This window comes from Uranotaenia lowii, chromosome 3, assembly GCF_029784155.1.
Source record: "Uranotaenia lowii strain MFRU-FL chromosome 3, ASM2978415v1, whole genome shotgun sequence".
Lineage (NCBI taxonomy): Eukaryota > Metazoa > Arthropoda > Insecta > Diptera > Culicidae > Uranotaenia > Uranotaenia lowii.
The window spans coordinates 94,099,690-94,127,478 of NC_073693.1; the positions used below are offsets into that span (position 1 = coordinate 94,099,690).

General features: G+C 37.8%; 1 protein-coding gene and 1 long non-coding RNA gene across 4 annotated transcripts in view; both read left to right on the forward strand.

Moving 5' to 3' along the window:
• LOC129757967 (uncharacterized) overlaps positions 1-27,789 on the forward strand; it is a 152,165-nt gene that overhangs the window by 112,014 nt on the left and 12,362 nt on the right. The window lies entirely within an intron of this gene.
• Positions 10,358-11,699, forward strand: LOC129757982 (uncharacterized). Its single transcript, XR_008739866.1, has 3 exons — positions 10,358-10,490; positions 10,562-11,077; positions 11,144-11,699. It is a non-coding gene; the product is annotated as an uncharacterized LOC129757982 (long non-coding RNA).

The following is a 27,789-nucleotide window of genomic DNA, read 5'->3' on the forward strand; positions in this document are numbered from 1 at the left end:
TATTCGGGTGTGGCCTATACGAAGCCGAGTGAGCGCTATCCTTTCTACAGGATTGATACGATCGGTCCATTTAAGTGAGCTGTTTTTGACCTCTCGTAGTTTAGCTGTTCGATTGCTTGCCCAGTTATCTTCCCAGGCATGGGACAGCCAGTTGCAGATGTTACGATAGGCATCTTGTTGTGGTATGGGGGTTGGTAGCGGATCTAGACTTGTACCGATGGAGGCGAGACGGTCGGCGGACTCATTGCCGGGAATGCCCGCGTGTCCTGGTATCCAAACGAGAGTAGCATTCCTGTTCAAGGCTTCGTGGGCTATTGATGAGATCCAGGGGTGCTTGATGTTCCCAGCTTGAACGGCTTTCAACACGCTGGCAGAGTCTGAAAAGATAACTGGAGTAATTGATAGATTTGGGAGGTTTAATAAAGCGTTTAATATGGCATATGCTTCGGCACTGAAAACGGAGCATTGTGATGACAGACCAATACTACGTTCGGTCATAGGATCAGTAATCCCGCACCCAACTCTGCCGTCGGCAGTTTTGGAGCCGTCGGTGAAGATGTGGAAGTTGGACGAGTATTTTTCGTTGATTAGACTGTGGTAATATGGCAGCACAGTAAGAGGATGTTGGCCCGCTTTTATTTTGAGTGACAGAGAAAAGTCAATCCGAGGAACTTTTTCAGTCCAGTATCTGAAGGGAGTCGTTCTTCTCTGACAGATGTTTGGAAGAGAAGAATTAGTTATCTCTTGAAGTAAAGTGTTAGTGCGGGATATTAGAGGGGAGTCCTCATTACCGCCGATCGCGAGCCAACGTAGTGATTTGGAAGTTAGTAATTTAGCAATAAGGTATTTAAATGGACTCTGTCCACTTTCTGCCATAATTGAGACAATTGGACTGGTGACAAATGCGGAGCCAATTATTCGGATGCATCTGTTGTACAGAGGTTCAATTTTCTGGTGGAGAAAGGGACCACATCTGCTCACCAAGCCTAGGCCATAAAGAGTCGATGGGAGTAACCATCCATGTAGGAATCGAAGTAGGGAATCGCGGTTGGCATGGCTGGGGGTTTTGCTAAGGATACTTAGAATGTTAATTTTGTTGATAGCGTTTTTCCTAATCTGGTTAAGGTGGGTTTTAAAATTTAAACGGTCATCGATCCAGACACCCAACAGTCTGGTAGAGTGAACCAGAGGAATGATTTGGTTATTCATTTTTATGGGAGGAAGCTTAGTCAGCTTTTTTCTGTTAGGACCTAGGTGTAGCAGTTTAGATTTACCGGGTGAGAACTGGAAACCCACCGTGGGAGCCCAGCTTGCAACCAAGTCAACCGCACTTTGCAACCTTTTACGCGTGAGACGGGCGAAAGGGGAGATCGAGATCAGCAAAATATCGTCGGCATAAACGAGTATTTTGATGTTATCAGGAATTACTTTGAATATGGAGTTGATGGCTATCAGAAAAAGTGTGGGGGAGATAACGGACCCTTGTGGGACCCCGGTTGTTACTGATTTTGGACTGGAAAGAGTAGAATTTTTTTTTTTTTTTTTTAATTTTTATTTTTTTATTTTTTTATTTTTTTTTTTTTTTAAATGTAGCGGCCCACCACACTCCCCCATACCAAAAGGCTCCATTGAGCCCCCTGGTAATGGACGCTACTGTTCTCAGCACGTCTGGCAGCAGAAACAACAACAAACAATCTAATACGCGACGCGAGCAAAACATTACTCGTGCTGAGAACTCAAAGTTTATAGTTTAATGCGAGGATATGTGGCGATATAAGTTAAACTAATTTATACTTTGAATCTCAATGGAAAGAGATTTCCTTTAAAGAGATTCATTTTTAAGAAAATGTTAAATATTTATATAAAAAGTAATACTAAAATTAAGAGATTAAAATTAAAAGATTAAGTTATAACTATAATTTTACAATAATTAACGCTACAAAATTACAAAAATAATAAAGGCTAGCTTTGTTCGGCTTGTTTTACGGACTTAATTTATCTTTAAATATTTGAAGCAATTTGACTTTGAAAATGGATCGTGAACTGATTTCTTTTAATTCATTAGGTAGGGAATTATATTTTGTTGGTCCAATAAACGATATCCTTTTTTGTCCTAGGGAGGTTGAGGATCGACAGCGTTGAAGATGATTTAAGTGACGAGTATTATGTGTTCGTATTCCCGTTGTGAAACGTAGGTTTTGAATAGAAGTTGACGAATGCAGGTTATCAAAGACATACAATATAGTTTGGAGATCACAAAGATCTGATAAGGGTAAGATATTATGGACTCTGGATGAATAAATAAGCCTAGTTGGATGCAGCAAAGGAAGATTGTAAATATTTTTCAAGCATCATCTAATTAACAAGGACTTGAATAGAACGGTTCGAGAGGAAGCTATGAATGTATTGGAAAAGTTGACCTTCGATTCCCCAGTCGCTTAAGGTGCGTAGGATTGTGGTAGGGTCAACGCTATCAAATGCTTTAGTTAAGTCAAGTGATAAAAGCTCTATATGTTGATTGCGGTTTAAGGCGTCATCTAGGATTGATTCAAGCTTGCAGAAGTAGTCATCAGTGGAACGACCAGGTCGAAAGGCGAACTGTCGGTTGTCTAAGAGCGAGTTTTGATCGAGAATTGTGCTCAAGCGATGGTTGACTATTCTTTCCATAATTTTTCCAGAACAATCCAGAAGGGTTATGGGGCGATAATTGTCAATGTTATTTGAGTCTTTGTGTGGCTTTGGAATAGGTATTACAAGACCTCGCTTCCAGATATCGGGAATAGACCCTTCGTTCCATATTTTATTGATTATTTCCAAAAGAGTCGTTTTAGCAGAAAGGGACAGGTTTTTGAGGAAGGGAAATCCGATGTCGTCAAGCCCGGAAGAATGTCCTTTGACTTTGTTGAGGGCAGAGAAGAGTTCTTGAGGGGAGAGGTCTGAATTGTATGGGCAGAGGATTGGGTTAGAGGAAGGACAAGAGAGTGATGGGTGGAAAGTGGGTGATTGAGTTTGGATAGGGTCGGTGGGGATGGACTGAATGGTAGTGTTTGAGGAGAAGTGTAAACTGAAGGCTTCGGCAAGGAGAGAGGGATCGTTGGTGAATTGTTGGTTTAGGAGTACGTGAAACTGATTTTTCCTATGTTCCCCATTTAGGGTTTTTATTTTACTCCAAAGCACTTTGGAAGGTGTATTAGGGTGGATCTCTTCTGTAAATTTAGCCCAACATTCATTTTTAGCAGAACGAATAGTAGATCTTGCGAAAGATCTGGCTTTTTGAAAAGCAATAAGTGCGTTTTGCTTTTCTGGGTGATCTGGAGGAAGGCGCCTGAGAATTCTTAGTGCCTTTCTTCTGCTTTTAACGGCGTCTCGAACCTCGGGACCCCACCATGGGACTGCGGATTTACCAGGAGTACCGCTTGTGCGGGGTATGAATTTATGACCAGCATCAAGGAGGATATCATTAAAGCTGTGTATAGAATTTGGCTGATTCAAAGAGAGAAGGTCGTCAACATGGATTTGAAATTCTGGCCAGTTGGCTTCTTGATATCGCCAGCGGGGCCTGGTAGAGGATATTGGTGAAGGATGTTCGAGATTAACTATGATGGGAAAATGGTCACTACCACCGTTATCAGTGAGAGCTTCCCACTTGAATTTTGGTCCTAGGGTCCACGATACAACGCTAAGATCGATGGCTGAAGTATTCCCGGTGCGGGGACATAGGCGCGTGGGAGATCCATCATTGAGGAAGCTGAGACAGTTGGATAGGGCAAAATTTTCGATGAAACTGCCTTTTCGATCAGTAATTCTGCTTCCCCACTCTGTAGAGTGAGCGTTGAAATCACCTAACAATAATATGGGAGTAGGGATTTGTGGTATGAGGTCATCCATTCCTTTAGCGAAGTCTTGAAATGAGAGGGAAGGAGATGCGTAAACGGAGACAACTGAAATTTTAATTGGAGCTTCAAGACGGACACAAGCTACGTTGAGGGTTGATTGGATATTAATAGGTGTGTAGGGAAAACCATTTTTTATTCCAAGGCAAACGCCTCTGCAGTAAGGGTTTGAAGGTACGTTGTGGGTAAGAAACTGATATTGTTTGATAGCATTTAGATGAGTAGTTGTATGTGGGAGTAGAGTTTCTTGAAATGCTAATATGATGGGCGAATATTTTGAGATTAAAAGTTGAATTTCGGGTAAACGTGTTTTAAAGCCAAAGATGTTCCACTGAATGGCGAAGGCTGTAGTATTTTTGTGTGTAGGTCTATTGCAACTATTTGTGGCCATGACTTATGGTGGAATATGATGGACTGAGAATTTAACATCAGTGGAAAAAGGAAGAAGATTGGATAAACTTACCGATGTGTAGATGGGGGGGTGGTGGAGCTGAATACCTTTTCTATGGAACCTGAGGGTCTGGGCTGGCTGGTGAATTCGGGTATTTCTGGTTTCTGGACCGTTCGGGGTATGGGCTTCTTTTTGTTGATCGGTGAAATGGATTCGGGGGAATCAGCACCTCTTCCGCGCTTTGGGGTAGATGTTAGACTTGTGGAGTGGTCGGTAGTGTCCATCGATGTTGTGCTGTTGGTATCGGTTAGTGTTGAATCGGAGTCGTCGTTTCCTAGGTTGTTGCGGTTTTCTAGATTGGCAATTTTGGTCTGGAGTTCCAAGTTGATCTTGACCAGTTCGGCTATTTTCTTTTCTAGCGATTGAACAGTTGTTACGTTGTTGGATGAAGTGTTTTTGGCGTTGTCCATTCGTGCTTGAAGTCTTGATTGAGTGTTCAGACGAGCTCTGTACTCCTTAGCAGCTTCGGAGTGGCTGATGCCTTGGTCGGTGCGGATCCGGATGATGGTTTGCTCCTCCTTGTATCTTGGACAGGATTTGTTTGTAGTGGAATGGTTGCCCAAACAGTTGTTGCAATGAGGTGGATTGGAACATTCCTGATGAATTGTAGTTTCCCCACAATTGTTGCAGATAGGTTGGTTGGGACATTTCGTTTTGGTGTGGCCGAACTTTCCACATAGTAGACACTGCATAGGACGCGAGTAGTATGGACGAGTAGCTACGCGCAAGTAGCCAAACCATACGTGAGCTGGGGGAACGGTGCCGCTGAACGTAAGCACCATGGTGTTGGTCGGCATGGTTTTTCCATCAACTTTGCGAGAGAACCGGTAAACTTTAACCACTTTCTGATCTTCAAGGAATTTGCAAATCTCTTCATCTTTAAGATCGGCTACTTCACGGCAAGAGACGACGCTTTGGCAGGTGTTTTTGGTGGGGTGCGGTTCTACGATGACTGGAGTTCCGTCGGTGAGCTTTTTCATTTGAAGAAGCTTGTCCACTTGTTGTTTGCTTCGGACACGTAGAAGAAAAGTTTTTCCTCCTTCTGCCGGGCTGACTCCATCGATGCGGCCCGCAGTTTGGTCGATTGATTTGGCAATCACGAAAGGGTTGGTGGTAAGTTTAGTTTCGCTAGCAGCCTTCAGATTGAGGTATTGTACCTCTCCGTACTTGTCGAAGGGGTCCATCCAACTTGGAATGGATCTTGAGTTCCGATTGGAAGAACCCGGAGGTTCCCCCCAGGGCGAAAAAGATTCCGCCATTTGGCGGGGGAGATTTCTCAATTTTCAGCAGCGATTCGATTTTTCGGTTCAAAGGAAACACTAGATAAATTACTATAAACAGAGCAACTGCGTATTAAATTACAAAACAATCACAATTCAGAACACTTTTTCAAACGTCTAAACGAGAGCGAAAACAAGAGCATCCGCTCTGCTTGAAGGTTGAAGGAAACTTGTCACCCGACAGGAGCGCGACCGCTTGTTTTTATAGCGCTCGCTACTCGGGCGTCGCGCATTGGATTTTCTCCGTTCTCGATGTTTCTGCTGTTCTTCAGTCCGCTGGGTGGACTGAACAGTATATAAATGCATTCTTTGCAATTACAAGAACAGAATTTGTCTAATGAAAGTGAATAATTAAAACGCCTTTGGGTAGACAATTAAAACTTTTTTCCTTTGTACCTAACACCTTTTGTTTTCCAAAAAAAAAAACTTTAGACTTAACATGCTTTAAACATAATTGTTGTGGTAATTTCATTAAATTTATCAAGGTAGTTTTCATTAAACAGAAAAGAGTTACAAATTTGAAATTTGGAAATCATTTCGACATTGTAGTTAAAAACCAGATACAATTCAGAATTGTACCCTTTTTCACACTAAATGAATATTTAAAAAAAAATTATGATTTTAATTAATAGCTTAAAATTATAAAAAAAAAATTCTACAAAATGAATAGAAGCATTAAACCCACCTCAGATAGAACAAGAATTTCAACTTTTTTCTCGATAATAAAATAAATAATAATAATATGAATCAAAATTAGAACAACCAATCGAGAATTGTAAAAAATTGAATTGTTGTTTACATAACTGTAACAAGCTACTGGGAGTTTTAACTAATAAGACCAGAATGATCAGGAGAGGAAACTGGCAATGAAGTTATCCTTAGATTAACCATAATAAAGCTAATTACTATCGAATAACATCACCTGTTCTTTTAGAAAGCTAGGAGAAAGTTGCGCTATATTGGCTGCTGCAATAAGTCGCAGCTTTTACAAGTTGCTAAGGAGGCTTACGACATGTTTAGTCTTTAGAACAAAGTGGGAGGTATGCTACTAGCTGCAGCAACCAAACATAAGAAACACTCTTCTAAAGTGAACTAGGTTTAAGCGACAAAAGTTTGAATAATTTACTATGTTGGTCATACCTTTTAGATTTGTTAACCAGTCTGCTGCTGCTGGCCTATGGACATTCCGCGGCAGTTGCCCTCGCTTTCCATGGTGCACTGTTCGAATGTGATACGGCAGTTGACTCGTCTGTATCCATACAGCGTAGCCGGGCAGGTTTCCGGAAGGCCTTCTCTTTTTTCACTGGAAATGCAGGTCATTAAAAGCTCCAGCATCCGATGAAAATTTTTGCACAGCTTTTTCCTTGAGACCTCAGCGATATAATTTTCGTAGTGGATTTCCTTCAGCTTACGGAACGGGTACATCCTGAGTTTTGGGACGGATGATGCTTCTTAACTCTGCTGCTTCAATCCTAACTTGATTATTGAATCGTTTTGATACTGCTGATGTCGGATAAGCTTAAAAATCCGTCACACTGAACAGGTAAACACGCAACAAACTGGCAAACATAAACAAAACAAATGGATCGGTAGCCTAGAGCATATACCCACTGCTAAACACGTACATCTTTAAATAATGTTTAAAATTATAATTTTCATTGATTAACTCTTAAATAAAATTAACTTTTATTGATGGTCGCCTTAAAATTTATAAACGAGAAATACATTATGCCATAAATATTTTAAAAATTTTTGAGACTAAAATTACAGAAGGACGAGAATGAAATTCTTTATATATTTTTTTCTCTTTTAAATAAAATACCATCCTAAATCAATCCAATCAACATTTTAACTATAAGTCCTTTTTTCCGCTGGTAGTGTTCGTGATATTATGATGGTTTTTTCACCAACACCTTCAGTTTCGAGAAAATCAACCTCAAAAACGACCATGTTTTTCGATCGGCTTCCCGTTTTGGAACCGATAGTTTTTAAGGTTATTTGCCCCGTCTAATATGTACACGCTCTGCAAGTATGCGTGAGAAATGTTAAACAACTATAAAACTTTTTTTCAATTATCTCAATCTGATTTTCCATAGCAAATTTAACTTTGAAGAAGCATTAATTCATCTGCACTTCTGAAATGAAGCTATTTTGACAAAAAACAGTATTTTGAAAATATCACCTAGTTTACTTGCGTGATGCTTCTGGGTATTGTGGAACAAGTGAGTGATTTCAAAATTTTATTTGATTGCAAACAAATTTAATAACCAATCACATTTTGAAGTTCTTCCATCATATTACATTTTGTAGGCCTTGGACTTGCGATCTTTATTCAAAATGCCAAAAATATCATTAACAGCAAGTAAGACTTTTATTAACTGGTATAAGGTGTCATAGTCATACAAAAGAAGTTTACAATTTGAAGCAGCTACATATTTCTACTTATAATGATTGAGTCATTTGAATGAATGATTATTATCGCATGGTTTGTTTGGTTTTGGCAGAAAGCACTCTTCCTCAGCACTTCAACTTTTTTCTGTATGAAGGTAATAAGGTAGATTTTTTTTCTGTTCATTTGAAATTAAATTATTTTTTGTGCCTTTATTTTTGGGTCATGTGCCGAAATATATTAGAAAGTTTAAAATGTTTTAATTCATTTATTGCAAAGCTCCTCTTGATAAATTTTAAGACTTTTGATGGAAAATTTTAAAAAAAACACACAATAAGTGCTACAAGTGCTAAAATGTATGTTTCTCAATACTAAGTAAGTACGTTTGCCAAATTCGATTTTATAATCAATCGTAATTATAATACTCGGCAAGCAGAATAATTATGAGGCCCTTGGAGCCAAAAGGGTATAAGTGCATGAAAGCTAATTTCGAGAAAACAGGCTTTTAAGTTGTTGTGCTTGGCAATTTTACATATATTTTTAGATAATTTTAATTTTGCTTTGGAACGTAAAAGTATGTAAATAAAATTTACAAAATCTGAAAAAATCATCAAATATAGTTTGAAATATGAAGACTCGTTTGGCATCATTAACTAAAAATCGACCATTCTGTCACTTATACCCCTTTGGCTCTGAGGGCCTCATATACGATTCGTGCTAAAAGGATAATGATACCTTAATGATGCCTAGTTGTGCTGAACGGAAAAAATCAACACAAAATAATGCCCACATTATAATAGTAACGACTCAATTCATTGAATTACATTATGCGTCGTATTGAATTCCGTAACAGATTTCAGATTTAAATTCCATTTTCTCAAAATAATGATACCTTTTTTTTTTTTTTTCCTTGTAGGGGAGAGCCCACTGCGACCAGTAGTTGATCTATTGTGGTAATTACCCCGCGTTACTGTATGCTATCAGGCTCACCTGCACTATGTGTTAAAGTGACAGTTGATTGCTGACTAAGCATTTTATCCCAATCGGGTATGATATCAAAGATGTATGATATAACCTTCTTAGGGCTGATATGCCACCATATGTCTTGTGCGCTTATTAACTTTGCCCCAAGAGCACGCTCTCTCCTATTAAGGAGGGCGCAGCAGTTGCATAGAAGATGTTCTGCAGTTTCTTTTTCGAACCCGCAGAACCGACAGTCGTCGTTTTGAATAATGTTTATCCGTTTGAGATGTTGTTTTGTTGGACAATGTCCGGTCAAGAGACCTGTGTAAGTACTTAACTCGTGCTTACTTAAGTTCAACATGTTTTTGGAGAGTCGTGCGCTTGGTTCAATGAATCTTTTCGCCTGAGCTGCTCCCTCTGCTGTTCTCCAGTTGGAGACAATAGTGGTGCTTTCCCAGTTCTTGAGTTCCATATTCAAGGCACTCCTCGATACTCCGCAGAAGGGTTCTGGTCCAATTAACAGGCCCTGAGATCCTTCCCTAGCTAACTGGTCTGCTTCTTCGTTCCCTAGGATACCGCAGTGGCCTGGAACCCAGAGTAAAAATACTCTGTTCCGTATGGCCAGGTTTCTTAGTGCAACAATACACTCCCATACTAGCTTGGAGTAACATGTGAACGTACTTAGTGCTCGGAGAGCGGCCTGGCTGTCAGAGAATATATAGATACTTGTGTACCTGTATCCTCTTTTCAAACAGGCTAAAGTGCATTCTAGAATTGCTTGAACTTCTGCTTGGAATACTGTTGGCCAGTTTCCCATAGGAATTGAGATCCTGAGTCTAGGTCCGAACACCCCTGCCCCAGTTCTGTTATCCATTTTTGACCCATCAGTAAAGAATTTAATCGATCCGGGAGGAACCTTAGGACCACCTGACTCCCACACGTCCCTATCGTTGATAGTTACATTGTATGGTACACACTATTAAATTTTTGGTGTAAATTTATGTCAAATTGGATGCACATAATCGAAGCATCATTTTTGACATAAAATTACACGAGAGAAAACAGAAACGCTTGAAGCCATAATTCCTCAGATATCAATATAATAGCATATTGAACCTAATATTACATCATCAATGATGTAAACTTATGTCAAATCGGACGCACAAAAATAAAACATCTTTTTTGACATAAATTTACATCGAACTTTACACATCGCAATGTTAACGTTGTGCATTGCGTTGCTTTAAATTTTTATGAGCTGTTTGTTTTGAAATTTGTTCATGAATTTTCAAATCGGTTACCGCGTATAAAAAACACCGCCAAAAGTTTAACGTTAAATGATGTGGGCATATTATCATTGTTCGCTGGACCTTTAGTTCGAAGAAAAACAAAAACAAAGTGGAACTGTGCAATTTTGGAAGAATTCCTGTCGGTTTTCTACAAGTGGCCCAGTTTTCCGGATTCCACCGCTGTTCCGGGAATACCATCCAGCAGAAAACAACAGCAACATCCAGGTTTGTACTGAATGGAATCTGGATAAACAACCAGTTCCCATGGCTAAATTGAATTCATCAATTTTTTTCAGCTGCTAACTCGAAATCCGACGCAAATTCCTCGGTCTTTAGATGACACACCTCGAGCAGTTCTGTCGGAAGACTTTCCCGGTCATCGGAATTATCGAGTCAATCCTTGACCGACTTTGTTTGTTTTTTCGTGCTGGATCCAACCTTCTGGACACCGTTGATTAACCACTTTGCTTAACCAGTCACAGTTTTGGGCAGTCATCATGAACTTTACGCTTCGTCGAGTTATAGAGCAAGATGGCTGGGGAGGTGCTGGTTCTCAACAGAAGCAAACCAAGGAGAAGAAGCAGACCCCGGCCGAGGAAATTCGGATGAGGAACCGAAATCCAAGAATCCGTTCAAATCGCTAATTCGCTACTGCAAGAATCCCCTCACCCGGTCTGGGTGCTTCCAGCAGAAAAATAAGAATGTTGACAAGTTGCATATGTCCGGAAGTTTTGGCCTCTGTTTGGTTGCTGATGATGGATGGTTGTAAAATGAAATCGAAACCCGCCGAAAGAATTTTGGAAGTACTGCAGGTAGGTTTTGAATGAATTCTAAATTTAGCAGGTCACTGTCACTAATAAAATTATTCCCCCTGACAGATAAAACTACGAAGCCTCTGGAATGTATCTTCAAAAAATCTACAAAGACCTAGCCCGCATCTGTAGCTAGGAAAAAAAGCTGTGAAGAAACGGTTTGAACCAAGCCACTACTTTGAGTTAAAGTGAGAAGAGAAACACTTAAAGGAACTTTAAGTAAAAAGTGAAAATAAAGTTTCTATCATTATTTTCTTCGATTAACTAAAAATCTTAATACTTACTGTTCTAACTATAGTTTTGGTCAATCGGAACGGAAAAATATACACTGAACAAAATATTTTTATTTTCAAAGAACCTTTATCGGAACCAATATCGGAATATGTCGATTTTGGTCATAAAAAAGCTTAGTTAAAGTTGAGTTAAAGTATAAAAAGGAAAAAAAAACAACTTTTGTGATGTTCCATCTCGACAAGCACTGTGAAATTTTAGGTGATTGCTACTAGGGTAGCAAATAAGATAAATTTCTGATTATTTGTCAATATAATAGAATTCATTGCTTGATGAAAATATAATGCATAAGAAAAATTAAAGTGTAATTTTTGTAATTTAATCGTTTTAAGAATATAATTATTTTTTTTTATTTGCTGTTATTCAATTATAAAATTAATAAATAATAAATAAAACTGAAATTTGTGAGTATAGCGATTGTGTTGGAATGCGCATCGCTTCCAATGTAAAATTTAGTGATTTGATTAATCATTTGATATTGCCTCTTCATACAAAATATATGAACGAAATGTTGTTTCGGAATGGAGAATGTTTTCAAATAGGATTCAGCTACATAAATATTTCACAACAACGAAAGCGATAGTGTAGTGTAGATATGTCATCTTGTATACTGTTATAAATATACGTGGTTCGAATTTTAAATTAGTTTTATTTTCAACATTTTGAATTTGAGTTTCTTGTGTGTTACATTATTGTTTGTCATTTGAATACATGAACATACCACTTGCGATTTTCTTATACGTTTCTTCTCGTCATCTACATTCAACTGTGAATTGAAACTGTGCTTATAAGGAAATAACAAGAGTATTTTCTTTAAAACAGTTGGCTCTTCTGATTGATGGTTTTATGTCATAACTATTAAGATTTGTCGCTTCTAGCGTATTAGATTTTTTCAGTTTCATTCTTATTGACCAAAAGTTATGTGTTTAATTCATATTGAAAATTATGTTTTGTCATTTGCAAAAACTCACTTAAAAGTAACTTATAGAACTTTGTCCGGCTAATTACTTAAAGAAAACGCCTGAATTCAGCTATGATGATCAAGATGTAAGTCCAAAATGTTCCAAATTTTCCACAGATATCTTTAAACGCCTTGATAGAGAAAATCATTTAACATTTCATTCATTCAACAATCGAATGCTATATATATATATAACGTCAAATCAAAATCGACTGCCTAGAATGAAATGCCTTGACGGAAACGGGATGAAGGTATTCAAAATGAGTTTTACCGTTCGTAGGAGTATTTTGGTAAGTCGGATCTTAATATTGTATTTGAATATTTATAAAAACTGTTTAAAACTGAAAATGAAGCATAATTTAAAATGTTGCTTTCTTATTTCGTTTTCAATTTATTGTTCTGTTGTCTCAGTAATCTAATTCTTGTGCGTAGTACAACCATTTTCAATCAAGCATCACACTTTAAAAATTAAATATTTTAAATTGTACGACCCAATGTAAGAATGTGTTAACTTAAATGTTTCGCTTGCGGTTTTTTTATGCATTCAGATGCAGACGCATAGGAAAATCGCTTTTTCTAAACTTACACTGAATGTTTGTTAGAAGTTTGAGTAAGAAAATTTAACAATTTTAAAAGTTATAAGAATATTTTCCGCGAGCGAGTACTGTATTTGCTCATTCATTTAAAGGTGCAAAATTAACATATTTTGTATGAAACATTAATCTAACAAAAACTATTAGGTATAATTTTGAAATGACTAGTAGCGATATGTTTACTGCGCAATTTTCAAGTATCGTTTTTCCGAATCAATAATACAGATTACTTACGGTTTTATACAGCCCTTTCAGCAATTTCCGCTCGATAGATTCGGTATCGATATTGTAAGAACCCAATTAGATCCATCATGGTGCTGCTGGAATCGGATCCTCGGTTGTGGTTGATGAACGATGCTACTACTGCCAGCGTCAGTCAGTGTTCTGCTGTTGGTTCCACTTATCTAGCAGCTTCTGGAGATCTTCAAAGGCAGGCCTCGTTTCAGGGATCCCTCTGCCTGCCAGCTTTGGATTGATGACGATCAGTTTAATTGAATCAATATTATTTCTTTAGAAAACTAAAGTAACGTGTAATTACCTTTTCGGACTGCCGCAGCAAAACATCCTATCCACTCGATTTCCCGAAACAATTTACTGTTTCGTCACTTCTTCGCTAAACGGGAAATAATCTCAGGCAGCTTTGCTAACGAAATGATTCCGCGAGGACCATGTTCATTTTTTGGTAACACTCATTCTAAACGAAAGAGGGAAATGTTCTTATTTGTCCTTTAATTCTAACTCGCGGCAAGCTACTTGAAAGGTTGTCAATGACTGTTAGATTTCAACTTCTGTTTTACTTTTTCGTTATCGTTTTTAAATTCATGACATACAAATACATCTTTAATGAAATAAATTTAAATCTTTTCAAGCTTAACATTCGTTCAAAAGTGTAAATTCTTGTGGTGTGTATCGTTTAGATAAAGGATGATGTAAAATTAGATCTGATCTGGATTAGGTAAAGAAAACCATTAGGTGTTTAAGCGTTTCTAGCTCGTTTAATTTTAGAAAATTTTTGGTGTGTATGTCTAGGTTGAAAACGGGCTCCATCCAGTCATCATTCCTTACAATAAGTGAGTTTATTTTAAATTTTTAGATGTCCTGTAAGATCCCCCTCAAAGAGAGTTTTGATTTTTGAGAGTCTCAAGGCACTACGTTCTGCCTCTAACTCAATAAATTGATGTAGTGGCAGAATATTTAGTAGTGCATTCAGAGCCTCGCTTGATGTGGTTCGCATAGCGCCAGTTATAGATAGCGTTGCTATTCTTTGAAGCTTCGCTAATTTCTTCCGGGCCGTAGCTTGCACAGTTTTGGTCCACCATACTAAGGAGGCATAGGAGATTTTGGGTCTTATTATAGCTGTAAATATCCAATGGATGATTTTCGGCCTTAGTCCCCATTTTTTCCCTACTCCTTTGAGGCAAACCCATAGAGCTGTTGTAGCCTTGGCTATTACATGCTCTAACTGTGGGTTCCATGATAGTTTTGAGTCTAGTATGATTCCTAGATATTTCACCTGTGATTCGAAGTTTAGCACTTCCCCATCTAGTGTTAGAGGTTTTAATGCAATTTTTCGTCTCATAGTGAATGCTATCACAGTAGTTTTGGAAGGGTTAATGTTCAGTCCCTCTTCCCTGCACCAGAATAGTGCGTAATTAAGTGCAGATTGCATTCTATTAGACAACACATTCTCATATTTTCCCCGAACTATAATAACTAGGTCATCAGCAAAGCCAATAACTTCGAATCCCATAGATACAAGTTTGTTTAGGAGGTCGTCCACGATCAGTGACCACAACAACGGTGATAGAACCCCACCTTGGGGACATCCCTTAGTTGGAGTGGCTCTGATCGTAAGTCCTCCCAAACTTGCATAAATGGTTCTATCTATCAGCATGGTACTAGTCCAGTCAACAATTGCCATGTGGCACCCTCGTCTTTTCATAGCTGATTCGATTGAGTAATGAGATGCGTTGTCGAATGCCCCTTCAATGTCCAGAAAAGAAGCAAGTGCTATTTCTTTTGCTTCCATTGTCTTTTCTAGTTTTTGTGTTAAGGTATGTAAGGCCGTAACCGTTGACATACCTTTTTTGTAAGCGAACTGAAAATTGTTCAGCTTACATAAGCTAAGATACTGAGATTTAATGTGCTCGTCAAGTATCTTCTCCATTATTTTCAAAATAATGGATGTCAGACTAATAGGTCTGAATGCCTTTGGTTGAGTTTTATCTTTTTTTCCTGGTTTCGGAATGAAGATAACGCGCACCTTTTTCCACTGGGTGGGAATATGACAGAGGGTCATACTGGCGACAAACATCTCTACCAAGGCAGGTGTTACCATTTCTTTTGCTTGCTGTATCTGGATTGGCATAATTCCATCTTCACCAGCAGCTTTAAATGGCTCGAATGTACTTATTGCACAGTTAACCATTGACGGTGTAAAGATTGTGCGCGATTTGCGGAGAGCTTCCTCGCGTCTAACACTTCGACTGGGTCTTCCAGCCAGAGTGTCCATAATCTCTAACCCTTCGATGGATCCTGGAAAATGCGTACTTAGTAGTAATTGAAGTGTTTCTTCTGGGTCTGTAGTTAGCTCCCCATTGTTTTTCTTCAATTGACCCAGTCCATTTGAGTGTTCTTTAGATAGAACTTTCTGGAGCCTGGCAGCTTCTGGCGTAGTTTGAATGGATTCACACATGTGCCTCCAACTACTTCTTTTAGCTCTTCGAATATTTTTATTGTACTCAGTTAGGGACTTACGATAGTCATCCCAGTTTGAGTCAGCTTTTGCTTTGTTGAAAAGTCTTCTTGTTTTTTTCCTTAACCTTTCTAGTTGTCTGTTCCACCAAGGAACTCTTCTGTTTGAAACACGTTCCATCAGTGGGCAGCTTGCTTCGAAAGCGTATAAGATTTTATTTGTAAAACTGTTTGAAGCTTCCTCTAATTGCTTTGATGTGCGTATTTTCCCATCCAACAAAGGTTTACAGGCTTCAAGTGTGTGTTTGTAGAGATCCCAGTTGGTGTTCCTAGGGTCTCTATAAACGTCCCTGATTATTTCTCCTCCCACTATGTCGAATGTAATATGTCTGTGATCAGACAGTGATTCTTCATCCGACACCTCCCAGTTATTTATTTTCCCTAGAAGCAGTGGTGTGCATAGAGTTAAATCGAGGACTTCTTGTCTGTTCACGGTTGTGAACGTAGGTTTGTTTCCCTCGTTACATATTTCAATGTGGTTTTGTGAAAGAAACTCTAATAAAGACTCACCTCTATTGTTGATGTCTGAACTTCCCCACAGCGTGTGATGTGCGTTAGCATCGCAGCAGACGAGAAACTGCTGGTTTTGTGCCCGGCATTTTCTTACAAATTCTACTACCATCGGTGGGGGTATATCGGTGCTATCTCCTGGGAAATACGCCGAGGCTACACTCACCGTCTGCTTACCTCTTGGTGTCGGTATTTCCATTCGTATAGCCGTGATGTCTCCGTCGATAAATTCTGTAAAGGGAGTAAATTTAATTCTTTTATTAACTAGTAAAGCAGCCCTTGGGTGAGCGCTTCTATCGTCGTAAAGAATCTTACCACTCGGCGTGTAAAGCCCTTGTACCTTACCCTTGTTAACCCAAGGTTCCTGGATAAAGGCAAGGTCCAGGTTTTCTGAGACGAATCTTCTCAGTAGTGTACTCGAGGCTCCTACTGCATGATGAAGGTTCGCCTGAACACATTTTAGAGTGTTCATTTTTGTGGTTTTTTGCCCGTGGTGGTGGGGCAAGGCACCGGCTTTTTGCCATTTGCACATGTTTGCTTATCTCGTTTTGGTTTGCTCCATGTGCTGAGGCTTCTTGAACCAGTCTTAGTAGTTCTTAATTTTGTATTAGCAGGTTTGTTGATGGTTACTTTACCTTTAAAACTGCTCATTCCACTCGGGCCTGGTTTAAGTTGATCTTGTTCCAAACATGGGCCCATGTTCAACAACCTAGTCCCTTTCGGTAAGCAATCTGCATTGAATTTACTGAGGCTTTTCTCATTTCTCCCGTTTGTCCCTGAGTCTTGTCCCTGGTCCATCAGTCGGCCCTGGTCCTTCGACTCTGGTTCATTGAGATTGAGTGTCGCCAAGGTACTTTCTTTGCAAATCGACTCTCCTTCTGTGGATTGGACCTGTTCTATCGCCGACTGGTCCTTTACAAGGCCCTGTTTTAGCTGCCCAGGTCTTTATAATGATACCTTAATGATACCAATTTTTGCAATCAATGAAAAATCACCACTTAAGATGTACGAACTATGCCGGTAATGAACAAATTTGCTATTTGTGTTCAATTTGATTTAATTTCGGACACATATATAAATCTGATTTTTCATCACAAAAAATTGAATACCAAATCATGCTATCATTTTGATCTTACATTTCTGCTCTATCGTAATAAATGAAACCTTAATGATGCCTTGTTTTGTTATCTTGGAGAAAACAAAACCAAATAGTGCTTTCATTTTGGTCTCAATGCCTTATTTAGGTATTGGTTTGGTATCATATTTCGATATATTAATGCTCCAATGATGCCAAATTCTGCCATCGGGAAAAATGCGATACTTAAAAATGCTATCATTTTGGCATTGATAGCTTATTTTGGTTACAGTTTGTTATCGATTCAGGCATCAAAGTCTGCTCGGGTTGTTTTCCACAAAAGCCCATTAACCCTTGAGAAAGCCTCTTTATGTTATATTTCCAAGTAGTTTTTACCAGGCAATTTTTTTGTAACAATTTCATGATCGAAAAATTTGGCTTTATTGAGAAGTATAGACCTCTTTTATAAAGGTTTTATTATCAAAACATTTTAGAACTGACGTCTTGTGTACAAGGAAAAAAGCTTCTTCATGATTGAGTGGGTATTTCATAAATTATCGAAATATTTGCATTTATTGTATGTATGTATGTATGTATAGTTCCCCCATCGGTAGCAAGGTCCAGCCTATGTCTGTGTGGCTTGGCCTTTCGAATTGACTTCTAGGGCTTCCACGGCCGATGGTTCGTCGAGAGAAAGCATCCAACCCTCAGAAACCTACAATGGTTGGCACTCCACTCCGCTTGCATAATTGCTTTAGGTTATCCCCAGATGCCTTCTCTCTGGTAAATGAAATACAGTATAAATATAATGATGTATAAAAGGAAATATAATATAATATAAATCACATGTCATTTAATAAATATGTAATAAAATATTGATGAATAGAAATTCAAATAAGCGGTGTATTTGAGCTGTTTGTAATTATATAATAATAAAAATTTGCTATAACTTTATATATTTATATGTCATTACTTACATGGGTTGTTTTCTATTGCTAATGGAAAAAAAAGGTTATCTTATATCTAGTAAAGTCAACAACTACAATTTTTTTTTTAGTTTTTTTTTATAATTTTTTTTTTTATCACATTTAAACAACATTATAAGGAATCCGAGTGAGAATATGGAGTGTATCAATCACTAAACCCATCACCAATAGCAAAATTCATATGAATTAAACGGAGCAAATATATTTCGTATAATAAACCCATCACCAATAACTAAGCTACAGTTCTATATTACATGATTACATAAAAATATTAAAAACACTTAATAATAAAATTAGAGCCCAGACAAATGAAATGAAATTTATCTAAATAAATATAATGATTAAACAGAGCGAATTAGGTAAGTGGCAATCCATAGTTAAATTATTTGAAATTAATTTTGCAGTTATCCGCATTGAGAGAATAGATCCTCTATCTATCCTGACTTGTTATTCTTCCTCTTTTTCTGATTCTGTGCCTTCTGAAATTTCACTCTCGCTATATTTATATATCTGATCTACTTGGTGTGCGAATTTCCCTCTGTCTTTTGCTAAATTCAACCAAACCTCTGGATCTATACCATACCTCTGCATGTCCTGTTCTATCCCTATGTTGTAGGTGAAGCTGGGCCTACCTTTTTTCTTACTATCGAACTTAAGATCTTTAGCTAATCTGAGGGGGTGATCGCTCTCCCTCCTCAATATATGTCCCAAATATTTTAACCTGCCACTCCGAACCCTTCTATTGATGGTTTTCCCCTTCAGAATTCTCCTTACATTAAACTTATCTCCTGGAACTTTCCTACAATTATTCCATATCTCTAATAAAATCTGCTTTTCAAATTTTGCTAGTTGTATCCTATTTCTTTTGGTAAGAGTAGCGACCTTGGTTCCGTATAACATTGAGGGGGCTATAACTGCATTGTACATAAGCTTTCCTAATTCTTCTGATGGTTTGTACGTCTTGCAGAATTCTACAATTACTTTAGCTGCCTTCAAAGCATTCTGGCATCTTAGTCTTACCGCCTCTGGCCTATTCAATTTTGAGGTTAAATTCACTCCTAAATATCGAATAGAGCTACATACATTAAACCTACTGCCATTAATTTCTACTGTCTTCACCTGTTCTCCCTTGTCAACTGGTTCTCTAATAAGTATTTGGCTTTTACTGACATTGATCTCCAATCCCACTTCCTTTAACTGTTCTTCCATTTCCTTCATTATTTTTGCTAACTGTGTTTTGTTTTCAGCTATAATCAGAAGATCATCTGCAAACGCTAGTATTAGAGGCACCTCAACATTTCCCCGTCTTACTGTCTTCAATTCGGTCACCCTATTCTCAACTTTACGTAGAACGTTTTGCATTATCAGTATGAAAAGAAATGGTGACAATGGACACCCTTGTTTAATCCCTTTTCTTCTGTTAGCTTCTTCTGACCATTGATTCTGCCAAAGTATCCTAGTTTTTTCGTCCTTAATGCAAGTAACGACTCTCTGAACTAAGTGTGCTGGGACTTCTAATTCTTTTAAAATTCTCTGAAGCTCGTTCAAGTTTACATTGTCAAAAGCTTTACTAATATCTAGTGCCGCAATCCACAATGGTTTCCCACTATTCCAAAACTCCTCCATAATTCTACGTGCTAAAAAAATGTTATCTTCTGTTGATCTTCCTTCTACAAATGCTGCTTGTGACAAATCTATCTCTTGTGTAAACTGCCCTAACCTACCTCTGAGCCATCTCGCATATGGTTTATAAACTACGTTACATAAGCTTATCCTACGATAGTCGTTAGCTACTTTGGGATTCCTGATCTTTGGGATTGGTATCTGTACTGACCTGAGCATTTCTTGAGGCATCTCGTTTTCCCTCCACACTCTTTCCCAAATAATCATTAGTGCGTCTAATGTTGCCTCATCTGCGTATTTAATTAGCTCCATTTTTAGCCCATCACTACCTGCAGACTTCCCATTGCATTGGTTTTTCAGTATTGCTTCCATCTCTTCTCTTCTGGGTGGCTCAGTTAAGGGACAAGTATCCTCGTCTTTCCACAGCCTAATATCTGCTTCCCCTTCTCCTGACTTCAAAATTTCGTTCCAAGTTTTGATGGGCATATTTATTTTCTTTAGACTTTTCTTTTTTCTAAACCTCTTCAAGAAAGCATAAGTTTTCCTAACTCTAACGCCTACATCAAAATCGTTTATTTCCTTGAAAAATTTGGTAATGGATTTTTCCTCGTAATCCTTAACTGCTGCCAAAAACTCTATTTTTCTTTCCCTTACTTTAAATTTGTAGAATTGCACATCTGGAAACTTATTCGCTATTCTTGTTGCCAGATTCAGTTTGGCTAAAGCTTTTTTCCTTTTGGGGGATAACGGAGGTCTTGAAGATCTTAGCGCTACCTCTGCTGCTTTTTTCATTTTCCCTGTCACTTCTCTAAACACTATATCTAAATCCTGATTTTTCCAATCTACTTCTTCCTCTAGACGCTTCAACTCCTTGTGATAACTCTCCCTGATTGTATCATGCTTCAGTGCAGACGCCTCTAGGATTCTTTTCTTTTCGTTCTGTTTCTTCTTCTGCTGTGTTCCTAACGCATTTCTTAGAACTGTCACTATAAGCTTATGGTCAGTTTCTATCCTCGTCCAGTAACCTTTAATGCATCTCATATGAATGTTATTTCTAATCGGTACTAATACATGATCTATTTGACTTGACTTGTTCTTGCATTTCCATGTTTCGAAAGTGTCTACCCGTATCATAGAAGATATGTTTTTTAGTTTGTGCAGTTGCAAAAATATTTTGAAAGCCTCACCATTATCGTTATTCGTCTTGAACCCTAGTCTGTCTCCTATCACTAGCTTTTCTTCTGTCTCAACTTCGTCAGAGCCTATCTGTGCATTCCAGTCCCCAACTAGCATTATATTATCTCTGAATTTTGCTTTATCTACTACCGCTCCTACTTTTGCTAAGAAATTCTGTGGTTTAATGTTCGGGCCATGAACATTAACAATTATCACGCTCCTACCTTCCACTTCAAACTCCGATAAAATTGCTCCAAAAGAAATCAACTTTATTTCTTTTGACTGCACGATTTTGTCCTTCCTAGTTAAAAAAGCTAATCCTCTAGATTTATTCTGTGTTGTTTTTGCAACCTTCCATATGTAATTTTTAGTTTCAATTATTTCACCTACTGTATTAACTTCCTGTAATGCAGCAATGTCTATTCTGTGTGCCCATAGTACCTCATCAATTATGTTTCTTTTTTCTTGTTTACTGCAGCCACGTACATTGAGCGATCCTATACGAATTCCATCCTGATTGTTTCGACTACTAAAAACTTGTGTTGCATTCTCCACTTTTTCTTCGATTTGTTTTCTATTGATTTCGTTTTTATCTGGAACTGTTACCTCATACTCAATATCCCTTCTTTCATTTCTCTCTTCTGATATCTTTATTACACTATCATAGTGGTTATTAGCTCCATTCCCTGTATATAGTAGATTTATTACTTCTCTATTGTTACCCGCTTCACCCACATAGATAACTGCTTCATTATTTTGATATACTGCTACAGTTTTTTGAAAGATTTCTGAAACCACCACCATTGTCTCGTGTCCCAGCCATGTTCCATCTCTTCTTACATAATCTAAGAATGATTCAAAACCTTCTTCCAAACTTTCAACCAAAAATGGCTCGAACCTTATCCTATTGTAATTCAAATACTCCGCTATTAGCTTCCTAAAAATTTCCACTAACCCTCTATCCACTCGACTATACTCGCCTTTCAATAATTGATCCAATATAGCTCTTATGAGACAATTACCATCACCTTCTATCTCCTTGACAGTTAGATTATAACCTGAAATAGTTTTACTGTACACTTTCCTCACACCTGAATCATTCCTCGCGTTTTCTTTCTTATTCCAATTCAATATTGTGCGTACTATGCTCTCGAATCTTTGTCCATCATTCCTTCCTTTTTCTGCACTTTTCTCAGACAAAACTTCCTCTACATCCGCTCTTACACAACTGGAGAAACTGAAACCGTTATAGAACAACAACACTTCCAGCTGGTACGTGTTGCACCCGAAACAGTACACCGTTTCATCGAGAGAGTATACTTTTATCCTGGTTTCCAATCTCGCCGCCATCCACTCTAGTTTTTCCTGAATCGTCCACTCTCTCTGGCTAATTATTTCATTCATCCCTTCTTTAGCAAATTTCCAACGGTAAATCTCCTGTTCTCTTAACTCAAGTGACCGAGCCGTATCCAAATCCTTCTTCATTATTTGTAATTGATGACGCACACAATCAACAATATTGAACATACCACCATCAGCGGGGAAAATTTTAAGTTCTCCCAGTCTCAGCTCAACGTTAACAACCGGCGACTCAATCATCTCTTCCACCTGTATTACACTAGCAAACATTCCTTCCCTCTCATACCACAGCTGCATCAAGCCTCTACTATCGGAATCGCCCTGGCATGTAAATATTTCATCTCGCTGGTTTCCCTGCATGATTTTTAAATTCATCGTCAAAAGATTAGCTAACTCGTCCCATTCATTTCCCGTCGGCACTTTTTGTTTGAACATATGGTCAATGAAAAAAGCACTCAGCAACAACATTCTCTCTTTCACACTGCCTACTTTGTTTCCGTGCGCTAAATGTTGTAATTGATGTTTCAATGCTTCTTCCAAACCATTTCCCCTCTCTTTGAACTCTCTCACGAGCAACCTTCTGTTTCTGAACTGACTAGTTTTAATTGAGAACTCTACACATCCTACCTCCTCTCCACTCATCTCGTTACCGCCCCCTCTGCGGGGCTCTCTACGTGTCAGATCCATTCTCCCAAGCAAACTACAAGCCAAAATCCCAAGAAAAGATTGCCACTTACCTGTCTCTTTCTCCCACGCGTCCGTTGTCGAAAATTTAACTGCACTTAATAAACAAATTTTGCCCAACCAATTTCACCGGGGCTAAAATTATTTGCAAATTGCTTTTCTTTTTAATTTCTTTGAACTATAGCCCAGCACTCCACTCGCGAAACCACCCACTAGTGCCGTTTCAATGCTTTTTCAAATACTTCACCCTCTCACTCTAGCACAATACTTTTTCCCGCTACCCCACAATGGCCGAACACGCCAGAAATATATATTTAATTTGGCCCTCGGCCCAGCACTCAAGCTCCTTTTTTCGAATGCCGCACTCCCGTATATTCAACCACTTCACTTTTTAACTTTTTAGAATCGCAAAACCACCAAACAGATTGACTCCGCCAATGAAACGCAACGCAAAAGACTCCGTATGATCGAACGCAACCGCACTCTCTCGCTGACCAACGTCATCTGTTATCGAAATATTTGCATTTATTGAACATTTAATAAAGAGTATGTTAACTTGAAAAGTTTATCTGAACAGAACGATTACTAAGCAAACCTGAAAGATAATCTATAAAACAATCATTCTAGCTAGTGTTTATCCGGCACATATCGGGTCGAGCAAATCCGAATCTTTGTTAGATCCGAGCTACTTATTTGTTATTTAAATAACAAGCTATTGATTTGAAGAACACGTGTAAGAAAAATGCACTAAAAACTTCGCAAATCTTCAACATCGGATTAAGGGGGAGGCAATGAGGGCAATTACCCCGGGCCCTCCCGAGGGAAAAAAAAGTTTAATATTACATAAATCAAACTAGGGTAAATGAGCCTAATTTCGCTATATTTTGTCAGAGGTTTTTAGATTTGATATTATTGCGCCGAATCTTTAATACTTAGATATACAATTCTTTGGTAACTAAATTCCAAATTTTTTTCTGAACTCTGTTTTGGTTTGAAATAATCATTTCAAGCCTTAATTTACGAAAAATATCATGTTTTATAAAGTGTGTCGAAGTTCCTAATATGGCACTAATTGTTCCTATTGTTAACATATGGGTGTTCCTAATGTTAACATATGAGAAAAAATGTATCCGCGTACCCAAATATTACACTTTTTGTTCCTGATTTTGCATATGGGTCTGTTTTTTTAATACTTTAAAAAGAAAAATCTTAAAACTCACCTTTTTATAAATATAACAACGTTTTTGGAATATGGATAGGGAAATAAGAACTATTTAAATCCTACACAATATTCCTTTACGCTAGTTTTGAAGAAAATAGTGAATATTAAGCTCATTTAAATTCAAACTTTACCTGTTCCAATGGATACATTTATTATATTTTAAAAAGTAGAAAATTCATTGTAATGGATACAAATAAGTTCAGTTAAACAGAGCATCTTGCAACAGCATTGTTAGATGCAACATTTGGGTACCACAACACTTATTAAACTTTTATTTTAATATAATTGACTAAAATTATCGTTTAATGATAAAAAAAAACGATGATGCCATAGTTTCTCAAATCGTGAGAGAGTTTAATGAAGTTTTTTAATCTCATAGAAAATTCGAATCATCGAAATTTTTACATTTTTGATGTCGTAAAAAACTTTACACAATGGGACGGATTGACTTAGTGATATTACCTACAAACTTTATATGGAACTTATTATCCTACATCAACACTGTTGGTGTATGAATATTTTTCGAACAATCATTTAATTTTTTAAAATAAATATTTTTAAAATTCCGTTACCAGTCTGGGCTAAAATGCATCGCCATGCAAATCAATGGTTCACAGTTTAAATCCTGTTTCCATATGATAGAATATAATGTAAAATTTTTGTAGTATTATTTATCCCAGCATCAGCACCCTTCTGCTTTCTTTTTAAAGAAAAAAAATATAAACTTTAATTCTAACACAATCTTAAATAACTGGAGATCGTGCTTTATGCGTAACGACATCACAAACATGTCAAAAACTTTTCAAAATTTTTTTGTTTGATTTTTCATTAAGAACAAAGGTTTTTGCAACTTAGATACCCCTATTTCTTAGTAGGGTGAAAATCGTATGTTATGTAAATTAAAAAATAACTGGTGAAACCAATTATTTTTCTGACTACGTTAATTTGATGTCCCATTAACCTTAAAACTTTTGATGTACAAACGGTAGGATTATCAGTGGACATTAAAGTTTAAGAAGCAAAGTGTTGCATGATGCCCCAAAAGACGGTATACAACGTATTTTATTGAGATTTTTGTTTTAATTTTTCCTTTCGATTCTGTTCTCGTTAAGAAGCTCTCTGTAACTTGATGGTTTCCTTCTCTGTCGCGAAAGATGCGTTCCTTACAACCTGGCGAATATATTTTTTCAACATTTTAAGCTTTGAGATATACTGAAGTAAAAAAAAAATCATGTTTTATTAGCTCAAAATAGTTTATTTCAACAGATCGTTGAAAATAATGTTAAAACATAATTCTTTCAATCAAATTTATTTCAAATACATTCTATGACTTTGATATAGTTTGGAAAACTTTGACTATGTCCATAATTAGGAACACATTGAAAATAGTGTTCCTAATTGTGGACATATGCTTTTTTTAGTTTTTACACGAACAAAACATCGTTCTAACATACTTATTACTTAAATCATGATAAAAAACAATCCGACAAAAAATTTCAAAAAAATCGGTTGACAAATTCAGCTTTAATCTTCTATTTCTAAACAGGTATTTTTTAAGAAATTTGCTAACAATTCCATTCAATTTGGACATACTTGGAAACAATCCGGATTTTACGAAAAATCTTGTGAATTAGAAAGCTAATTTGTTTGCATAATGAAAGTTCACATGATCCTTTACATTATCATATTTTTGATAATTGTGATAAGTGAAAAATAACGCCAAAAACAGGCAAAATCGAACAGTATGTTAACATTAGGTACACATGCCACATTAGGAACACTTACCCTACTTAAAATTCTAGAAATCAAGGAAAACAAAACTAGAAAATTGGATTTATAACAGCAAAGGGAACAATATCTCGAATAGTTTCACTGTAATATACAGGGTCCTGCAATTGAACTGCTACAAAACTTTAGGAGTGATTATTTCGAAGTATACAAAACTAAGTTAGATGACACCTTGTCACCTTGTTAACCTTATGTCTAAGTTGTCAGAGGATATTTTAGTTAATTTTGTAATCAAGTGTTATTTTGTAAAAATAGTGCTCGAACCTTAATGTAGTGCTTTGATTGCCTAGTTTCAGGCTGTGAAACGGTAGAAAGACATATTTCGTGAGATGTCTAATGAGTGTATGTATTTTTTTTTTGGCTCGCACTTGGAAGAGACCTGGAGATCAGAAGTACCCAAGTATAGTATGGTGGGGATCGTCAAGTTACAATAGCGACCCCTAATATGGTGAAGATCATCAACATGCACCCTGAGAGAATTTCTTGACGTGGTTACACTAAATTGGCGATAGATTTTAATACACCGGATCAATTTCGCCGTCGGATCTTGGAAGATGATCTTCAGGCCCAGCTTTACAAGATCCTAAGATTTCAAGACCTCTTGTTTGAACAGAAGCAAGAGCGGGTAGAAAGGACGAAGGCGCAGCTTACGCGGTCCGCGCATGAAAAATTTGGAGAATATCGTGTTTTCTACCGATGAATTCGTCGCCGTACAGCGGTTCGTGAAAAATACACCCAAAATTCAGCCTCTGTGCCAATGGCGTGTAGTCAATTACATAGCATCATTGGTACAAGGAGATAACGCGACCGGTGCTGATTTGATTTGCTCCCACCGGCATTAATCTCCCAAGTTAACTGAATTGCGTATGTCTGAAAGAAACAAAATAAAAATGCTTTCACGTCCCTCCCTATCGCATCACAAGACGAAGAAGGATGGAAATAAATACCGGCCAACACCAGGCAGCCAGCGAACCGTGCACTGTGCGTGTGAATGTAGCAAAAGCAACAACAAAAACATCCTTCTAATTCAATCGCTTCAATCCACCGGCAAACAACCACGGCCAAGCTGTGCGTGTGTATGCAGTAAAAGCAACAAAAAAAATATTGCTTCAATTCAATCCATGGGCAAACAACCACGGCTAAGCTGTGCGTGTGTATGTAGCAAAAACAACAACAAAACATTGCTTCAGTTCACCGGCCAAGCTGCCCGGCTTTAGCAGCTGTGTATATGTAGCGTGTGTATGTAATAGCAGGCAGTAAGCAAAGCACAGTTCTCATTCAATGGGTTTCCCTTTGCCTTCACTCCCGTTCCCTTTCCCGTTTCCATCGCAAGACAAAGGACTACCTTGAAAGGCGGCCAAACGCCGGGAAGCCACTGTTGTGCGTTTTTTGTGATTGTTCGGTGGCAGAAAGCCTATGACAAATATCCCTCGTCCTTCATGAAGCTCTAATAGCGCACTGGTTAGGATATCGGACTTGCAAGACGATATAATTGGTGATTTGAGTTCGACTCTCCCTACGGGTGCTGTAGTTTATATTTTTATTTTCTTGTTTCTGGGATGAATTATCCAATAGGAAGGAAATCCCATAAAATGTTTTTCTTGTTTCGCTTGAATGTAGTGGTCATCATTTTGGTTGGGAGGCGAGTCCTTATGCCAGTTACGGTTTTTCAAACATATCATCTTCGGCA